We start from the raw sequence: 20,637 nt of genomic DNA, 5'->3' as shown, positions 1-20,637 counted from the left end.
TGGAGGGGTCTCGGTGCTGATTCTCCATCTCTGATGGATGCACAGGTGACTTTAAATTGTGGAAGCTGCCCTCTCTATGGCTCCATACTCCCCAACATTTCTCCGATGAAAATAGGGATGCCCTATTCATCTGACTGACGAATAGGACGTCCCTATTTTCATCGGAGAAATGTTGGGGAGTATGGAACCATCTGACTAGGGACGCGGGTGGCCTAAGGCTTGCCGATCAGAAGGTCGGCGGTTCAAAGCCTAAGGCTTGCCGATCAGAAGGTCGGCGGTTCAAAGCCCCGCGACGGGGTGAGCTCCCGTTGCTTGGTCCCTGCTCCTGCCAACCTAGCAGTTCGGAAGCACATCAAAGTGCAAGTAGATAAATAGTTACCACTCTGGCAGGAAGGTAAACGGCATTTCCGTGCGCTGCTCTGGTTCGCCAGAAGTGGCTTATTCATGCTGGCCACATGACCCGGAAGCTGTACGCCGGCTCCCTCGGCCAGTAAAGCGAGATGAGTGCCGCAACCCCAGAGTCGGCCACGACTGGACCTAATGGTCAGGGGTCCCTTTACCTTTACTTTATTCATCTGACTAGATTGCCTCAGCCACTCTGGGTGGCTTCCAACATTTATAAAAACATAATAAAGCACCAAACATTTAAAAACTTCCCTATACAGGGCTGCCTTCAGATGTCTTCTAAAGGTTGCATAGTTACTTATCTCCTTGGCTTGAGGGTTGCATGACTCCATACCCTCTAACATTTCTCCAATAGAGATGTCCTAAGGAAAAGCGGGACATAGGGCCACTTGGAGGGTCTGTGGCTCATGTGCAACTACGGGGATTTTCTCCATGTCCTCAAAACCCTCACACAAACTTTTCTTTCTTTCTTTGTGACCCTCCATAGGACATTGAGGGGAGGCATGGGGGGGCACATGGTGTGTGGGCAGGGGGAGAGAAGATGGGAAAGCCCCTCTGCAAGAGCAGGACTCCTTGTGCTGGCTACCACCAGATTACCAGGTTAGTTGAATGCAGCCTGCAATGTTTGTCTCAGGAAGAGTCCTTTAAAGCAAGCTTTAAAGGAGCAGTTTGTACATTGGAAGAAAGATCCAGGGGTCAATTAGGGTATGTATTCATTATAAATTATAGCAGTAGGCAACTGTTTATTTACATAAATATTGTTATGAGTTTGCAAGGGGCAGAGATCCCCTAAAATTCCAGCACCAGGTTCTCCCCATAATTTCTGCAATCAGTAAATGTGGGGCTTAATCGATGGATTTAATAAGGCCTTAAAAACATCAAGCCAACTTCCTCAGGAGACTGGCTGAGACTGGTGCCATTAAACAAGCGATGGCAATGTCATTACCCTGAGCAAAGGTGAGACATTCAGTGTCAGACAAGAAGGAGGGATGGAGTCCTTCTCCCAGCTGAGTGTTAGTTAGTAAAAGACAATAGTAGAGTTGGGAGGGAGAGGTTGCTAAGGTTACAGGGGGCATGATGTCATCACAGAAAAAAGTGTCCTTTTTGCATGAGGCTTGGGTTGCATTTTAGCAAGGGCTTGGGAGAAGAAGAAGGGTGGGGTCAGAGACACAAAGATGTTTTGGCTGCCCTTGATGGTGTGCCACTGTGGGAAGCCAGCCTCTCTTGAGATGTGATGCTCAGAACCCTCTCTCCATCCAGACTCAGGTGTATATAAACCGTATTTCATAAAGGCACTACAGTCTCCACTGTGCCTAATTTTCCAATGGAAATGCAAACCCAGGTCAAGTGCTGAAAGCAACAACAGAATGTTGGTGGTATTTGCTGGACTGATTTCCATTGCAGACATGGAATGAAGAAGTGAATACCAGCAATTTCTGCTCCCATCAGAATTCCCCAATATCCATTTTTACACAAGAGGTGACTGTACCAGATGAGGTCAGGAATTTCTGTGATTTTAATTGTCTTTGAAATGGGGTGCAAGGACAATTTGTCACAGAGAGGTGGGAAAAAAGCAGGCATCTGGTCACCTTTCTTGTCCAATATATCACCCGTTGCACCAAAAGCAATATCAGGCTCCCGTGGAGTCAATAGGCATCAGTGTTCTATAGAAAGAAGCTCCGTTTAATGTCATTCCTTCCATTGTCACAGTGTCAAATTCCAGACTTGGCCTGTAATGCTCTCGCTAGCTTTCCTTAAAGAAACAGCTGTTTTGTCCCACCCAACCTTGCTTGATTAGCTTTCCAGATTTTTGCCTGCCACTGAGGAGAGGGGGGCGGTTTGCAGGAGAGAGCAGCCACTTTTGCCCAGATGAAGCCTCTTTTCATCTGCCTCTCTCCTTCCAAAAACAAACATTTTTCTTATGAACGGGCTATTTTCATCGCGCAAGTCCCCTTTTTTAAAAGTAAGCAAATTACGCTGCCATCACGGTCCTTGAAACCCTCTCTATCTATCTCTTTCATTCTCTTTTCATCTTCTCGGAAGGGAAAGATTTAATGTATGCACCAGAAAGAGTGATGTAAAATAAGCAGGTTTGGGAGGCTGAAAATACTAGCAAGCAAGCAAGCAAGCAAGCAAGCAAGCAAGCAAGCAAGCAAGGAGCCAGCATCTTACTTAGATGAAGAGGAGGAGGAAGAGGCTGAGAATTTGGACTGTGGACAACATGTGGTCTTTCATGCCAGGAAAGGCAAGTTTTAAAACACAGCATTTAAAGACAGTGCGGAAATTGCTGAATGAATAGGTGGTCAATCTCAGAGCTGGTGGACGGCACTGGAGAATACAAAGGTGGATTTATCCCTCGCTCCCTATGAAAGGCAGTTCACTATATTCCATTATCAGGCACCCAAAGAAGCCTTCTCTGACTTTAAGCCCTCCAGATGTTTTGGTTGACGTGACCAGCGCTAAACTCTTATTTCCTGGATCTGAGAAAGCACCTATCCACAGAATCTCTGCCTTGTCAGGATTCAGAATCTGTTCATTGGCTCTCATCAGTGGCAGAGTTTGGGCTCTCAAATTTCGACAGCGCCCTCTGCGACGCTAAAATTTGGCGCCCCCCTTCGCACTCCATTCTACAGCATCACACCCTCCAACATTTCTCCGGTGGAAATAGGGACATCAATTATTTTCTGGGCAGCTTCCAACATATATTAAAACATTCAACATTAAAAAAACACAAAACTTCCCTATACAGGATTGCCTTCAGATGGCTCGGGCGGTGGATAACTCCATACCCTCCAACATTTCTCCCTTGAAAATAGGGACATCCTAAGGAAAAGTGAGGGACGTGGGTGACCACAGAGCCTAGGACTTGCCGATCAGAAGGTCGGCGGTTCGAATCCCCGCGACGGGGTGAGCTCCCATTGTGTGGTCCCTGCTCCTGCCAACCTAGCAGTTTGAAAGCATGTCAAAGTGCAAGTAGATAAATAGGTACCGCTCTGGCGGGAAGGTAAATGGTGTTTCCGTGCGCTGCTCTGATTCGCCAGAAGCGGCTTAGTCATGCTGGCCACATGACCCGGAAGCTGTACGCCGGCTCCCTTGGCCTATAGAGCGAGATGAGCATAGCAACCCCAGAGTTGGTCACGACTGGACCTAATGGTCAGGGTCCCTTTACCTTTTAAGGAAAAGTGGGATATTCCGGGATCAAATCAGAATCAGAAACCAGGACGGCTTCTCTAAATCAGGGACGCCCCTGGAAAATAGGGACCCTTGGAGGGTCTGCAGTATTTCTCTGGCACCCTACCCAGTGTGGCCAAACTAGCGGCGCCACCCTAAAACCAGCTCCGTTCTCTCCCAATCCAGCACTGTCTCCACACACTGGTCTATCATCTGCCAGACTTCACCTGATCCAAATGGCAAGGAGAAATAGAGATGAGGGTCATCCTCATATTGATTACATTCCCTGGACAGTTTTGGTGAGAACAAGATTCTGGACTAGAATCATAGAATCATAGAATCATAGAATCATAGAGTTGGAAGAGACCACAAGGGCCATCGAGTCCAACCCCCTGCCAAGCAGGAAACACCATCAGAGCACTCCTGACATATGGTTGTCAAGCCTCTGCTTAAAGACCTCCAAAAGAGGAGACTCCACCACACTCCTTGGCAGCAAATTCCACTGTCAAACAGCTCTTACTGTCAGGAAGTTCTTCCTAATGTTTAGGTGGAATCTTCTTTATTGTAGTTTGGATCCATTGCTCCGTGTCCGCTTCTCTGGAGCAGCAGAAAACAACCTTTCTCCCTCCTCTATGTGACATCCTTTTATATATTTGAACATGGCTATCATATCACCCCTTAACCTCCTCTTCTCCAGGCTAAACATGCCCAGCTCCCTTAGCCGTTCCTCATAAGGCATCGTTTCCAGGCCTTTGACCATTTTGGTTGCCCTCCTCTGGACACGTTCCAGTTAGTCAGTGTCCTTCTTGAACTGTGGTGCCCAGAACTGGACACAGTACTCCAGGTGAGGTCTGACCAGAGCAGAATACAGTGGCACTATTACTTCCCTTGATCTAGATGCTATACTCCTATTGATGCAGCGGCTTTTTTAGCTGCCGCGTCACACTGTTGGCCCACTGTTGGCGCAAAGTTATTTTTATGTTCTTACTCTTTAAAAATGATGGCTAGCAATAAATTACTCGTCGTGATCTCCCTGACATGATAAGGGGCCGCTTTGGTGTGTGCTGCCATACTGACACATGACATAATTCCGTGGGTCTATGCTCAACGGATGCAAATCTTTCTTCTCTTCCACCAGACTGTAAGTCAGGGGTAGACAACCTAAGGTCCAGGGGCCGGATGAGGCCCAATCGCCTTCTCAATCCGGCCCGTGAACGGTCAGGAAATCAGTGTGTTTTTACATGAGTAGAATGTGTCCTTTTATTTAAAATGCATCTCTGGGTTATATGTGGGGCATAGGAATTCGTTCACCCCCCCTTCAAAATATAGTCCGGCCCCCCACATGGTCTGAGAGACGGTGTATTGGCCCACGGCTGAAAAAGGTTGCTGACCCCTGCCGTAAGTGGTATTCCTGCAAATGTTGTAATTAACAGAAGGTCTTTACCACTAGAGGGTACTGTTACTCTTGAAGGAACTAACGTGGGGGTCAGTGAGAGACAAAGATACAGTAATTTTTAATTTTTATTTAAATGAACACTTAGTCGATGTAATCGTCTTTCCGTACCTCGATTCCCAAATGCTTTTGCAGGAAATGTAATACTAACACTACAACCAATCGGGGATACACAATTAAGATATTCCACTCACTCAAAATAGAGTTTAAGGCTCAATCCACATTTTAATGATTTCTGTTGTTGTTGTTGCTGTTGTTATACTATAAGAATATAAATATTATTATATGGCATTTAATAATAATAATAATAATAATAATAATAATAATAATAATAATAATAATATACTATAATATTATTGCTCTGCTTTCTTTTGGACCACATCAGTGAGACCAAAGGGACTCAGCTACACTGGCAAAGAAAAAGTGCTTTACAGAATACGCATTGTATATGCATTATAACACTGTGACACCAGATGGCGCTGTGGACATCCGTTTTTGCCAACCTGATTTCTCACACAAAGTTTACAACGCGTTTAACTGAAACGGTTGTTATGGGAGCTGAGAGTTGTTATTCCACCCAACTCTTCTTCCTCGGGAACGCTGGGAATGCTCTGTGACAGGAACAGGGATCTCTGATCAACTCTCAGCATCCTAAACAAACTACAGCTCCCAGGATTCTTTAGCGGAAACCAGGAAGCATATTTAAAATGTTATGATACAGATAATTTGCTCTGTTCCCAAAAGTGTGTACAGTGGTACCTCGGGTTACATACGCTTCAGGTTACATACGCTTCAGGTTACAGACTCCGCAAACCCAGAAATAGTGCTTCAGGTTAAGAACTTTGCTTCAGGATGAGAACAGAAATCGTGCTCTGGTGGCGCGGCAGCAGCAGGAGGCCCCATTAGCTAAAGTGGTGCTTCAGGTTAAGAACAATTTCAGGTTAAGTACGGACCTCCGGAACGAATTAAGTACTTAACCTGAGGTACCACTGCCTCTGGTTGCGAACGGGGTCCGTTCCGGAGCCCTGTTCGCAACATGAGCAGAACGCAACCCATATCTCCGCGTCTTTGCGGGTCACGATTTGCCGTTTCTGCACATGCGTGTGACATCATTCTGAGCACATGCACAAGCGGCGAAACCTGGAAGTAACCCTTTCCGGGTCGCCGCGGGACGCAACCTGAAAAGATTTAACCTGAAGCAAACATACAGCTATTCTCTGAGCCCACACCAGCCTCTTAATTCTTCTTCTATAAAAAGTTTGTGATTATTTGACCCTCCTCAGTTGCTGTACATAACATTATAATGTAAGTATTGCCTTACTGGGCTAGACTGAGGTCTATCAAGTCTATTTATCCAGTCCAACGTTGTGTGCCAGCCAGCTTCTGCAGGTGCACAAAAGGGCATTAAGATTATGGGTACCCTTTGTACCCTTTAACTTTCAGTGCTAATACCTAAACCTACCAATCAATGGCTCCAAGTTACAAGAAAGGAGATTCTGACTAAACATACGGAAAAAAACTTTCTGACAGTAAGAGCTGTTCGACAGTGGAACGGTCTCCCTCGGGAGATTGTGGACTCTCCTTCCTGGGGGATTTTTAAGCAGAAGTTGGATGGATGTCCATCATGGATGCCTTAGCTGAGATTCCTGCGTTTCAAGGGGTAGGTCTAGATGACCCTTGGGGTCCCTTCCAACTCTATGGTTCTGTGATTCTATGAATAACAGTGTGCACCACTGCATGGCTGAAAGTTGAGACTATCTAGTAATGCACTCAGCGACGTCTGCATTTTAAGTGATTGTTGCCATGATTCAGCCTACAGTGGTGCCCCGCAAGATGAATGCCTCGCAAGATGGAAAACCCGCTAGACGAAAGGGTTTTCCATTTTTGAGCTGCTTCGCAAGATGATTTTCCCTATGGGCTTGCTTTGCAAGACGAAAACGTCTTGTGAGTGTTCCGATTTTTTTTCGCTCCCCCCCCTTTTTCTAAGCCGCTAAGCCGCTAATAGCCTTTTAGAAAACGTTAAAGAAATTGAAGTTCTTGTTGAAACTGCACTGAAAAGTTGTTCTATACAAGTCTCAATAGCAGTCAAAAAGAGTCCATATTATATAAAATCAGAATAAAAAATAACGAACAAAGAATCAAATAGGGCCAAAAAGGAGTATCCGGAGTGTGAATCAGATGTACGACTCAGTAGTGGTGACCAGGACAGGGCCCTGTTTCGGAGTACACGCCTTCTTCAGCTCGGTTTTTTGAGGACTATAAATCTGTTGGAAGTCTGTATCATTTAATTCTTTTATGTTTCTTTTTCGACATGCGTCTTAGATAATTGAGAAACGCAAGAAAACTTGGATTCAATTATCTAAGACTTGTATAGAACAATTGTTGTGCACTGGTATTTTATGTACCTTTGTACTATATCACTGTATATTTGAAACTACATTATTTCTGTACTTAAACGTTGTATCCAAACTTACCATTACTTTAAAACTATCGCACTTACACGTTGTGTTTAAATTTACTACTAGCTTCAAACTGTTATTCTTAGCAGAATATACACGTTTTTAATTTCAACTCTTGAGTAGGAATTATTCCTTATATTGAAACTTTTGGCCAGAGTTCTTGATATATCCTTTTCAGTGCTAATAGCCTTTTAGCCGCTAATCCGCTAAGCCTTTAATAGCCGCTAAGCCTTTAATAGCCGCTAAACCGCTAATAGCGCTAAGCCGCTAAGCCGCTAATAGGGTTGCTTCGCAAGACGAAAAAACCGCTAGACGAAGAGACTCGCAGAACGGATTAATTTCGTCTTGCGAGGCACCACTGTACCAGCCACCTGCAATGGAATTTCCACACTCGTTCAAATCAAATCAGGCTTTAAACAGCTATTTATGTGTGTCCACTCAGGTTAAGTTGTGGGTGAACATATGAGACGACACGGCGATTCTTCAAACAGCTCTTCTTTATTCACAGGCCAGAACAGAACTGAACTGAAGGGTTCAGCCAACCTGCTTATATAGAACTCCACTACAACGCAACAGTAACAACTTTCTGTAACAATCCAATCCCTGAACGTCACTTTCAATTCCTTATTTGCATATGTGGACCTGAGTGAAAACTATCTACAGTATCCCCCTGCTGGCCCAGGGTGAGAACTTCTGTATATAACACCTCATACTAGCATCTGCATACGCCAAATGTACATCGTACTGAAACTAAGGCAGTGAGGAGAGATGCACATCTACCCTTTGATGAATCCGGAACTGTTCTATGCATCTACATTCAACAAGCGAAGCGTACTTGCATGCATGAATCACCTTAGCTGGGAAGGCCTGAGGTTACTTGGACATGCCATTTTTGAACTTGCTTTACTTGTCTGATATGAAGGGGGGGGAGGAATTAAATGTTTATGCTTCAAATTAAGTTCACACTAGTTTTGGGTTCTAAGACAGAGTGGGGGAGGGGAAATACAAAAAGTGTTTTTTCCTTTTAAGGAATTGTTTTGTTTAGTAAACTAAGGCATGGCACTTCCCGACGTAGCTCAGAAATGTACCTTTATTGGATCCTGTTATGTACTGAGTTGAATAGGATCCAAAATGCAGCAGTCTGATTGGTCCTAGAACAATAGGATTCAGAATGAAGCAGTCTGATTGGTCCTAGAACAATAGGATCCAGAATGCAGGGTCTGATTGGTCCTAGAACAAGAGGATCCAGAATGCAGCAGTCTGATTGGTCCACAGGAGCCACCCATTCCAGCTCCAGGTGAAAGTGAATCCGCAACCTGATTGGCCTACAGGAGAATCCTGGAATTAGCCAATCACGTGGGGCCCTTTGTGTAAATAATGTATATAAAGCAGACATTCTGGGGGAACTTCCATTCCTCCTCACCACTATGTGCTGAATAAAGAGCATAAAATCCACTCTCGACTCTTGAGTAACAGATCCTAATTGATTAAAATGTAGATAATCAGTTAAAATTCAGCCTCTTGACAGCCTTACCTCGAGCCAAGCAAGTTTAAGCCTGCATTTTCTTGCCTGCTTTGAATGTATGTCAAGGAGGATGGCTTGAATAATCGAAAAAGCTCTGCACCTGGACCCCTGTGTCAGGAATAATGTTCCTCAACATCTTTGCCTGTCTTTGCTTTTAATTATTAGTGATGGGCAGAGCTTTCTTCCAGGGTTGCTGTCTAGTGTAACTAAGCCCATGCACCTGGATCACGCATTCCTGAAAATGTGAAAATGTAGCAGCAGGAAAGGTTAGCAGCGAGGGCTGCCAAATGATCATATCCACAGACGCAGCAGCTGCAAAAATTTGGGAAACCCTCCTAGCAATCTAGGTTTTAAAAAAGGTATATTTAAATCATGGGCAGCATGATGTGGGATGGCTCAAGTTGCCCTCACACCATGAATTTACCCTCTCACCAAGAATGCTGGGAAATGTAGTTTGTTAACAGGGCTGGGAATTGTAACTGGGTGAGGGGTAAACTAGAGCTCCCAAGGTTCTTAGGGGTGGGTGAATGTGCTTTAAACTCAGATAGAGGTGCAGGCAAGACCATCTGGGCCCTCACTCCAGATTCTGAAAGAGTCACACTGCATGTGCTAAGAGACATTCTCTTTCTCAGTACAGTGGTACCTCGGGTTACATACGCTTCAGGTTACATATGCTTTAGGTTACAGACTCTTCTAACCCAGAAATAGTACCTCGGGTTAAGAACTTTGCTTCAGGATGAGAACAGAAATCGTGCTCCGGCGGCGCGGCGGCAGCGGAAGTAAAAGCTATGGTTTCCCCAGTAGTGATGTATGGAAGTGAGAGCTGGACCATAAAGAAGGCTGATCGCCGAAGAATGGATGCTTTTGAATTATGGTGCTGGAGGAGACTCTTGAGAGTCCCATGGACTGCAGGAAGATCAAACGCATCCATTCTGAAGGAAATCAGCCCTGAGTGCTCACTGGAAGGACAGATCCTGAAGCTGAGGCTCCAATACTTTGGCCACCTCATGAGAAGAGAATACTCCCTGGAAAAGACCCTGATGTTGGGAAAGATGGAGGGCACAAGGAGAAGGGGACGACAGAGGACGAGATGGTTGGACAGTGTTCTTGAAGCTACCAGCATGAGTTTGACCAAACTGCGGGAGGCAGTGGAAAACAGGAGTGCCTGGCGTGCTCTGGTCCAGGGGGTCACGAAGAGCCGGACACGTCTAAACGACTAAACAGCAACAATATGAAGCCTTATTGTTACTCTTATTTAATGTTACATATGCCTTTAGCATTCTATCATAGTACAAATCTAAAAGTTGCATTCTTGGTTTTTTAACATTCTTGCTGAAACAGAACCGTCTCCCTTGGGAGGTTGTGGACTCCCTTGGGGGTTTTTAAGCAGAAGTTGGATGGATGTCCATCATGGATGCCTTAGCTGAGATTCCTGCATTTCAGGGGGTAGGTCTAGATGACCCTTGGGTCCCTCCAAATTCTCTACAATTCTATGAAATATATACAGAAGTCCTAGAAGAAGAAGAAGAAGAAGAAGAAGAAGAAGAAGAAAAGAAAGCAGGTTCTAGGACTGACTCCTGGTGAGCGCTGCATTGCTTCTGAAGTGATGCTGAAATTTGGAAAAAAAAATCAGAAATATCTCTGTGCTCGAGTCGTGCTGGGCCTGCCCCAGAGGCCACCTGGCCCCAGAGACAAGCAGATCCCACCAATGTGCTGCAAATCACTTTGCGCAGCTGATGTTCCGCTACCGTGCAGGGTACACAGGAAAGGAAACATCTTGTGCCTTTTTTTGGCACCCTCCGTGTTTTATGGCTTTCATCATTAATACCAGATCCATCCCAGATGGGCACACGTCCCCCCAAGGTTCCCAAAGGTGAGCGAGAGCTCGGAGCAGACCCAAGAGAAGGAGGAGCTGGGAAGCACATTCTTTTTCTGTCTGCTTTCATCTTTCTTAAGCAGGGGCAAAGGTCTGAGGCTCATGCATTTTCCCACAGCGGCTTGGAGCTGTGGCATCTTGCCTTTATACCAGCATTCAGATTTCTTTTCTTTTTCCAATCTATGTAGGTATAATATTTAGAAAGCGCCTTCCTCTCCCGGAAAAAACATTTGCCAAGAAATTCACAACACTCCTGGAGCACAAACATTGTTCAAAAATCAATGCCTTCACGATCTGCAGATTGCTAAGATTGACTTCCAAAGCATTTAATTTATTACTGTGTAGTTTCGTGATTTATGGGTGCTTTGCCTGTTTTTTATTATCTGATCCTGCTCCGGCTCAAGCCAACTCCTAGGGCTTGTGGGGGCTTCAGCCACCACAATAAAACATTTGAGGGGTCCGGTCCCCCACAAAGTTGATGGGCATTCCCATTCAAATGGTGTGTGTGCACTGCGTCATGTGATCAGTTATCCTTACCTGAGCCCCCACAATATTTTACTCAAGTTGACCCCCCAGCAAAGGTCAGATTCTGTTTGATGCCCAGAAGTACATTCCCATTAAAAATGCTACTTGCTATGTTTTCTCTTACCCACTCACAATTTCGGAGCCATCAACATTTTTTTATTTTAAAAAATCACATTCATTCAGGTCAATTTTTTGGGGAAAGAAACCCTCTTCATAACTCCCCTTGGGACAGAAATATCTGTGTTTTCTAAATGGCTTTACATCATATAGACAAAGCCTAGGCTGGGTTGCCTGGGGGCTGTTTCTTTGCCAGGACTGCGAGCCGGTAAAGGAACCTTTACCTTTTCAAAAATAAGTATTACTGAGAGCCTAGTTTCTAAGGAAGGGACGCGGGTGGCGCTATGGGTTAAACCACAGAGCCTAGGGCTTGCTGATCAGAAGGTTGGCAGTTCGAATCCCTGCGAGGGGGTGAGCTCCCATTGCTCAATCCCAGCTCCTGCCAACCAGAGTCTGAAAGCATGTCAAAGTGCAAGTAGATAAATAGGTACCGCTCTGGCGGGAAGGTAAACGGCGTTTCCGTGCGCTGCTCTGGTTCGCCAGAAGCGGCTTATTCATGCTGGCCACATGACCTGGAAGCTGTACGCCAGCTCCCTCGGCCAATAATGCGAGATGAGCGCCGCAACCCCAGAGTCGGTCACGACTGGATCTAATTGTCAGGGGTCCCTTTACCTTTAGCTATTAAGAGCACATGCAAATGATATGGGAGAAACCAGATGGTAGAAATGGATGAATCCAGTCCTTTTTTTCTGGAGGGACGCAGGAGTACGCATACTCCTAAACATTTTGTGAATCAAAGTTCGGCCTCATTGAGGGGCAGTGTTTCAGTATGAGTAGGAAAATGAGAGTACCCCTAAACATTTTTTTTAAAGAAAAATAGCACTGGATGAATCTGTCAATTTCTCTTTTTAGTTGGTTTCTAATTTTGCCAGTTTGATACACAATTCACCCCATATGTACACCAGTTTCCTGAAGTCCACAGAAAAAGCTTCACACATTGTTATGGACATTTCTCCTAACCTGCGCATTCTTGTATGCAGTTTGGTCTGATATACTCCTTTTTGCACCATAAGGAAGCATCGCTCAAAACTCAACCAAGGTGGCACTTCCCTTCCCAAGAACGAGGTAGACAGTGCCACAACTAGATGTTGTACACATGGGACAGCCCAGTACCACACCATTTTTTTTAAAAAAAGTGGTCTGGGACAATAACCTATGTTTGATATAGATATCTAATAGGTCATGATGAAGTGAAAAACAAAATTAAGAGGTAGAAACAGCAGTTACCCTGGACTGACCCCTACAGGGAATGATTGGTAATGGTGCAGAGCTTGAAGAAGATGGCTTCCCAAACTCCAAGGCAACACTGACAGATAGACTGCTCCTGCTATTCTGCTCCTCGGATGCTGTTGGGTAAACAAGCCAACAGACCAAACACCCAGCTTCTGGCTGCTGCCACCCACTCAACAGAAACTGGCCAAAGACACATGATGTCTCTCCAGCTTTTCGCTTTATCCCTTAACAGTGTTGAATGTGCTGTACTGTGTTAGGCCGCCGCCGCCAATGAAAGACTGCAGCTGCCCTTAGCTGGCTTGGTACCCTCACTAGGCCTTGGAGAAAACTTGCCTTTTATTTTTTAAACCTACCACCTTGAAAACATGTGTGTTTATGATTTGGAGGGAAGAAGCAGCCCAAGTGGGAAGGAGTGCTGCTACTCCATGCAATTCACCTGCCTCAGGTGGGCTTGGTTCGCCAGTGTGGTGTAGTGGTTAAGAGCGGTAGTCTCGTAATCTGGTGAACCGGGTTCGATTCCTCAGTCCTCCACATGCAGCCGCTGGGTGACCTTGGGCTAGTCACACTTCTCTGAAGTCTCTCATCCCCACTCACCTCACAGAGTGTTTGTTGTGGGGGAGGAAGGGAAAGGAGAATGTTAGCTGCTTTGAGACTCCTTTGGGTAGTGATAAAGCGGGATACCAAATCCAAACTCTTCTACTGGGAGAGAATGCAAAAGCAGTACGTTGCCTATGGTATCATCTTTGTTTTAGGAAAGTAGTTGGGATGTTTGGAGTGTGGCTCAGCTTCCTAGAGGCTGATGAAAAGCCAAAAGGACCTCATCGCAAGACTCGGGCACCCTTTCCCTTGTCCCCTCTGTGGGTGCACGTGGGTGCTACTCCAGCTTCTAATATGTGCCTATTTAGTGAGATGTCCATCTGCCTACAGCTGCATCTGCAGAGATTTTCCATGCCAGTGCTGTTGTCATGCGTTCTGAACTGCAGGTGAACAACCTCCCCACTTCCCGCAGCCATGTTCCAAGACTACTACACAACAAAATGGAATGTTTGTCCAGTGCACATAAAGGTAAAGGTAAAGGACCCCTGACAGTTAAGTCCAGTCATGGATGACTCTGGGGTTGTGGTGCTCATCTTGCTTTATTGGCCGAGGGAGCCGGCGTACAGCTTCCGGGTCATGTGGTCAGCATGACTAAGCTGCTTCTGGCAAACTGGAGCAGCGCACGGAAACACCATTTACCTTCCCACCGGAGCGGTACCTATTTATCTACTTGCACTGGTGTGCTTTCAAACTGCTAGGTGGGCAGGAGCTGAGACAGAACAACGGGAGCTCACCCCGTCGCGGGAATTCAAACCACTGACCTTCTGATCGGCAGGTCCTAGGCTCTGTGGACTCATAGGTGTCCATGCAGGATCAGGTCAGTTCTGTGTCCAAGGCAGCGGTCTACCAGCTCCTTCTGGTATGCCAGCTGAGACCCCACCCAGGGGCATAGAAAGGGGGTGCTGTCCGCCCCAGGTGTCATCCCTGAGGGGTTGACAAAATGACACACCACGGGGGGGGGGGGAGCTGCACTTACCATGGGGCCTGACTTGTAGCGCGCCTGAGCCATGTGTCCCTCTGGGAGTGTCGTAGTAGCTCGGGGCCCCGTGCTGCCTGAAATGGCAGCGTGGGGCTTGTGTCCGCCAGGCGGACTCCATGAGCAGCTCGCTGTGCCGCCCCCCTGGCCGGATCGCCCCGCCCCCACCGCTTTGGATGCCGGAGAAGCTAGCTACGCCTCTGACCCCACCTGCCTGTGCGCTGTATCAGAGTGGTACGTGCTCTGGTTATCTCCTGCTTGGACTACTGCAATGCGCTCTATGTGGGGCTATCTTTGAAGGTGAATCGGAAACTACAGCTAATCCAGAATGCAGAATGTGGCTGCCAGACTGTTGAATGGGAGTGGCTGCCGGGACCATATAACACCAATCCTAAAAGATCAACATTGGCTCCCAGTACATGTCTAAGCGCAATTCAAAGTGTTGGTGCTGACCTTTAAAGCCCTACGTGGCTTCAGCCCTGTATACCTGAAGGAGCAACTCCACCCGCATTGTTCAGCCCACACACCGAGATCCAGGTCCGAGGGCCTTCTGGTGGTAATAATAATAATAATAATAATAATAATAATAATAATAATAATAATTTATTTATACCCCACCCATCTGGCTGAGTTTCCCTAGCCACTCTGGGTGGCTCCCAACAGAATATTTAAAAAGCGATAAAATATCAAACATTAAAGACTTCCCTAAGAAGTGAAGTTATAGGGAACCAGGCAGAGGGCCTTCTTGGTGGTGGCATCCGCCCTGTGGAATGCCCTCCCATCAGATGTCAAGGAAATAAACATCTATCTGGCTTTTAAACCACATCTGAAGGCACAGGGAAGTTTTTAATGTTTGAGTTTTTTGTGTTTTAATATTTTGTTGGAAGCTGCCCAGATGGGCAATAGAAAATAATAATAATAATAATAATAATAATAATAATAATAATAATAGTAATAAATAATAGAAATTGCACCACATCTGCAAATGTCAACAGGTGAAGCTTTCTGTAGCATAGAAATAAGCACTGTCACCTGCTAACCTCTGCAGGTCCAGCTGCTTGAAAGGCACACGACCACCATGGGGTTGGTAAAGTAGTTGGCAAGAATAATAATAATAATAATAGTAATAATAATTTATTCCCCGCCCATCTGGCTGGGTCCCCCCCAGCCACTCTGGGCGGCCTCCAACAAAACACTAAAATACAATAACCTATTGAACATTAACAGCTTCCCTAAACAGGGCTGCCTTCAGATGTCTTCTAAAAGTTTGGTAGTTATTTTTCCCTTTGACATCTGGTGGGAGGGCGTTCCACAGGGCGGGTGCCACTACCGAGAAGGCCCTCTGCCTGGTTCCCTGTAACTTGGCTTCGGTGCTGGACCTCGGTGTCCGGGCTGAATGATGGAGATGGAGACGCTCCTTCAGGTATACTGGACCGAGGCCGTTTAGGGCTTTAAAGGTCAGCACCAACACTTTGAATTGTGCTCGGAAACCCTCACACTGGGTTTTTCTAGAAGTTTAAATAATATCTCATTCTTTGTTAGCAGGAGAGGGATTTGCACGCACACACGCACCCTTCCGCCACCTCTGGAAGCCGTTGCCACAAAGCACATTATTCAGAGTCCTGCATTCCATTCAGTCCAGATCTGCAAAATGGAGGACAAAGGGATGACTTTGTTGCTTGCCTACTGCAGACAGTGGAAGTATCTTTGAGGCAGGCTCTGAACTGGCCACAGGAAAAGAGAGAGAGAGAGGCGAGCAATTCATGAAAAGCTGAAATGTGTGCTTGTGGGCAAACGTTGCTATGGAGTGGTGCGAACCTTCACCAGAAATAACCCGCAGGGCTTCTCATAAAAAAGACCAGTGTGCTGCTTCGCCCATGTTTGGTCGTGGATGCTAAAAATGTGCCCTATCGATAAACCAGCAGCAAAGACATCCCATTCTTCTGCACACAGCTAGATGGATCTTCTCGCCGCACTGGATTTAAACAAGCGAGCTATTCTGCCAAGGCTTAGAAATAACCATAGCACTTGCTGAGTGCAGCTGCCTTTGATAGGACATCAAGCCAATGTGTGGTTTAGTTCTCCTATTTTTATCATCCCTTGCAGCCTGTCATTAAGATGTCCCAATTTAACTCACTCCGTCCCCTGGCAAGGAGACGGCCAGCTCCAAATTCTGGAACCAGAGGGCTTTGCTCACTTCTGACGCCGTGAGAGAGGGTCGGAAACTAAATAAATACCTTTTAACTCTGGCTCCAGTGTGCTCCCACCCCTGGTGTTTGATGCTAAATATACATGACATTAAGCCACCATCGATATCTATCCCGGAGTTTCTTGCGGTGTGATGCTGCTTGATGCGTTTTCCCACAACCAGCTCCCATCCGATTTCAATGCAAACTACTTCGAGCGCACGTTAGATTCAGGTGCGGACAAGCCCTGTGCCAACACACACACGCTGATAGCAGAGATTGACTCAGGTCAATCTGAGAAAGCTGAACTTGGCAAGAGGGCATCTCTCAGTGAGTTCTGGACAAGGGCCTGTGTCTGCCAACTCGCCGGAGAAAAGTTTGTTTTGTTAGCTTGTTTTTAGGTCAGTTGCTAGAAAACAAGGAGCAAAGCTGTTATTATTATTTTTTCTGCCCCAGCCTTTTTTAAAAAAGCTATACATTCCTATACAAGCTGCATTCCTTTCTGCGCAATCTCTTGAGGGCCACAAGCCAGATGTGGCGTCAGATGCAAAAGTTTTATGCTGGGCTCTGCCCCTAGATTCATAATGAACTGCACAGCCCTGTTGTATCCAATCTGGCAGCCCCCACCACAGGTATCAGAAATTTTGATTTCGTGAGTCTGCAGCTTAATATCAGGCTGTGCTCACCACCTCTGGAACCACCCATTAATTTTGGACTCTGCTCTGGAATTTGTAGTTATGAGGAAGGGAGAGCGCTTGTGCAGAGTATGCACGGGCATGTGCAGAGTATGCTTCCGAAACCACGGAACAAGCCCACAGCCAGCAACAGTACATTGCATATTAGGGAGCATGACTTCCAGATTAGACAGGGCAGATTTTAGGGAGCAGTGGACTGGCTATTATTTTGATCTGATCAGCATATATGGGATTATTTGCACATTGCTGTGGTGCTGATAGGCATGGAACCATCTTATTTTTCTGGGTTGAAAGTGTCCCTTTGACCTGTAAGAATAACTGAACTGTGTATTCTGCTGCTAGATCAAAATAAATGCATTAGGTGATTTCCAGTGTTACTCACAGAGTAGACCTATTAAGATCAGTGGAATTAAATCCATTAAGTTCAGTAGGCCTGCTGTATGACTTAGTTGGCTTAGTGTTGCTAGTGTTTTACACTTGTCAAAAGGTTGTGATAGGCAAGACCTCTCCACTCCCTGGGCATAGTGTGCATAGCATTGACAATTTGTGTTAAGTTGTGGGTGAACATATCAGACGACACAGCGATTCTTCGAACAGCTCTTGTTTATTCACAGGCCAGAAAAGAACTGAACTGAAGGGTTCAGCCAGCCTGCTTATATAGAGCTCCACTAGAACGCAACAGTAACCATTTTCTGTAACTATCCAATCACTGAACATCACTTTCGATCCCTTATTTGCATATGTGGACCTGAGTGAAAACTATCTACAGTATCCCCCTGCTGGCCCAGAGTGAGAACTTCAGTACATAACAATTTGAAAGTAATTTTTTCTGGGGGTACTCAAGGGCACTTTTTATTCTAGAAGAAAAGCGCTGCTTATTATACACCATCCTCCATGCTCTCAACAGCTAAGACAGCACTCTGTGTGCCCGCTGGGTGGTTTTTGGTTCTCTCCCTTCTTTAGAGTCCCTCCACAAAGTTGTTCTGTTCTTTTTGCAAAGCTTGGGGTTCCCCCAAGTCTGCTGTCACTGCCCTCTTGTGCCGCTGCTTTGGCTACATTAGGATAAGCCCTCCGAGAATGAGTTTGTTATTATCATTACCACATTAAGAGTGTCTGTGGAATCACTAACCATCGTGAACCTGTGTTTGGTGGCATCTTTATGGGAATTGTACCATGTCATTTTTGTAATTCATAGACATTACAGTGGTATCTCGGGTTAAGAACTTAATTCGTTCCAGAGGTCCATTCTTATCCTGAAACTGTTCTTAACCTGAGGTACCACTTTAACTAATGGGGCCTTCCGCTGCCGCCGCGCCACCGGAGCACGATTTCTGTTCTCATCCTGAAGCAAAGTTCTTAACCGGAGGTACTATTTCTGGGTTAGCGGAGTCTGAAACCTGAAGCGTATGTAACCCGAGGTACCACTGTAGTTGGTCAAGGAAGCCGTGGACTCAAAAAGGTTGAAAACCTTTGGAATAGATTGTTGGCATCCGTCTGTCTAGAGAGGCAATGGGGGTTAAGTCAAACCACAGCATTAGCAGCAGCACCAAAGTGACCTTTGCTAGGTGCAAGCCTGGGCAGTTCTTAACCCAAGGTACCACTGTACATTCTTCCTGCAGCACCCCTGTGGGGCTCAGGAGCCCAGTTATGTCACCCCTTGCCTGCAGAGCTGGCAGCCCCCCACCTCCACCCCCAGTGGAGTGTTCCTTCAGCCTCCTTTTCTCCCCTCTCCTTGGGAATCCCCTGGGCCTCCTCACACTACCCTATGGGGCACCATTTGCCTGGGGAGCTTGTAGCCAGGGGTCTGCATCTAACAGCTGTGCAAGCCTTTGGGAGGCAGAGACAGGAGAGGGCATCAGGGGAAGGATGGGAGAGAGAGGGACAGAGGCCAGTGTTGCCCGTGGCACCCATGCCCAACATTCAAGGCACCCCAGGATACCATGGCACACTGGCTGAAAACCACTGACCTATTCACTCAGCATTTCCTAACGAGGGAATCTTCCCTCCATCCGCAAAGGCGGGTCTCTTTTGGAGCGCTCTCATTGGATCCCTACGCGCCAGCCACGTGCGCAAGGGGATTCCGGGCTCGCGTAGGGGAAACAAAGCTTCTCTTGGCTGCTGCGCCCTGTTAGGGCATTTGCGCGGCGACGCCACCGAAAGCAGGGCGCGACGCACGCTTCTTAAGTACGCACTTGCAGGGCTGGTGCGATCCTGCGCGGGCTTCCTCGAGAGTAAGCCCCTTTCTCAGAGGGACTTACTTCCGAGTAAACCCATGCATAGGGGTGTGGCGCGTGCTTTTGCGCCGTCTTTTCCTCCTCCACCCGCCAGACTTGCGCACCTCTCCTCTTTTCCTGCCCCAGGAGATTCCAATACCGGGGCGGGGGGAAAGAAGGAAGAGGCGGGCTGGGGAATCGATCAATAATCGGACGCCGGAATCAAGGCACGAAGCCCCTTGTCTAGCGTTGCGCTTTAACGGCGGAATCCCGTGTCCGTTCCAATGATCTCAAGAGGATTGCCATCAAACTTTTAACTTTTAAAGAGCGGGGGCAGAGAATGAATGGGGGCAGATCCTGTAGTCTTAAGGGAGTAAGCCACCCTATTTCCATGACTGTGATTTGCTTTAACACTGATTTTTAAATTGCTTGCAACCTGCCCTGCTGCCTTAACAGCAACAACGATAATAATAATAATAATAAGAAGAAGAAGAAGAAGAAGAAGAAAAAGAAGACGACACTGTATCCGCCTGTCTGGCCTAGGGTTCGTCGCCATGCAGTAGCGGCGCTGCAATGCGTTGTCTTCAAGCTGAATTCCTGCTTCTGGTGGGAAGAGTTGTCCCGGGATCTTTGCGCCGGGACCTGATCTTTAAAAGCGATCTCACACCTTTAGGCCAGAATGCCACCATGTACGTTGTGTGTGTGTGTAAAAATCCCGAGAAAGGCAGAGTGGGAAGGGTCGATGGAAAGGAGGAGAGGGTTGGAACTGGATCCGTACAGTTTGCAAAGCGAAGCGAGGAAAAGGAAATAGCGCGAATCAGCTCCGAATTGTGAGAGCGAAGAGAGCAACGGTGCAATTGGAGGCTGGGGGTGAAACCACTGGGGGTGGGGCGGGCTGGAAAACGGGGTGTATTTGCGTAGTTAGGCGTTAGAAAACCTAGACCACGAAGGCGGCAGCTGTTCCCCGCACTCCTCGTTGGCGGAAAAGCCGGGGAGCTGCGCCGTCTGGGAGAATTCGAAGTGAAACCGGACCGGCTGCAAACTCTGGAGCAGGTGCGGAGGCGCAGCCGCCGGTGTTCCCCGAGGCCCCTCTTGATCCTGGCTCCGTTTGCGTGGCTTTTCCCCGGATCCCCCCCTCCCCACCCCGGGGGGGACTCATCCTGGCCCCTGCTTCTTCCCAGGCGGAGGGAAAGGAGCTTAGCGCAG

The sequence above is a fragment of the Podarcis vaucheri genome (assembly GCF_965113315.1).
Source record: "Podarcis vaucheri genome assembly, chromosome: 2".
In the NCBI taxonomy this organism is placed as follows: domain Eukaryota; kingdom Metazoa; phylum Chordata; class Lepidosauria; order Squamata; family Lacertidae; genus Podarcis; species Podarcis vaucheri.
The sequence above is the reverse complement of the archived record's forward strand: the minus strand, read 5'-3'. Positions refer to the sequence as shown.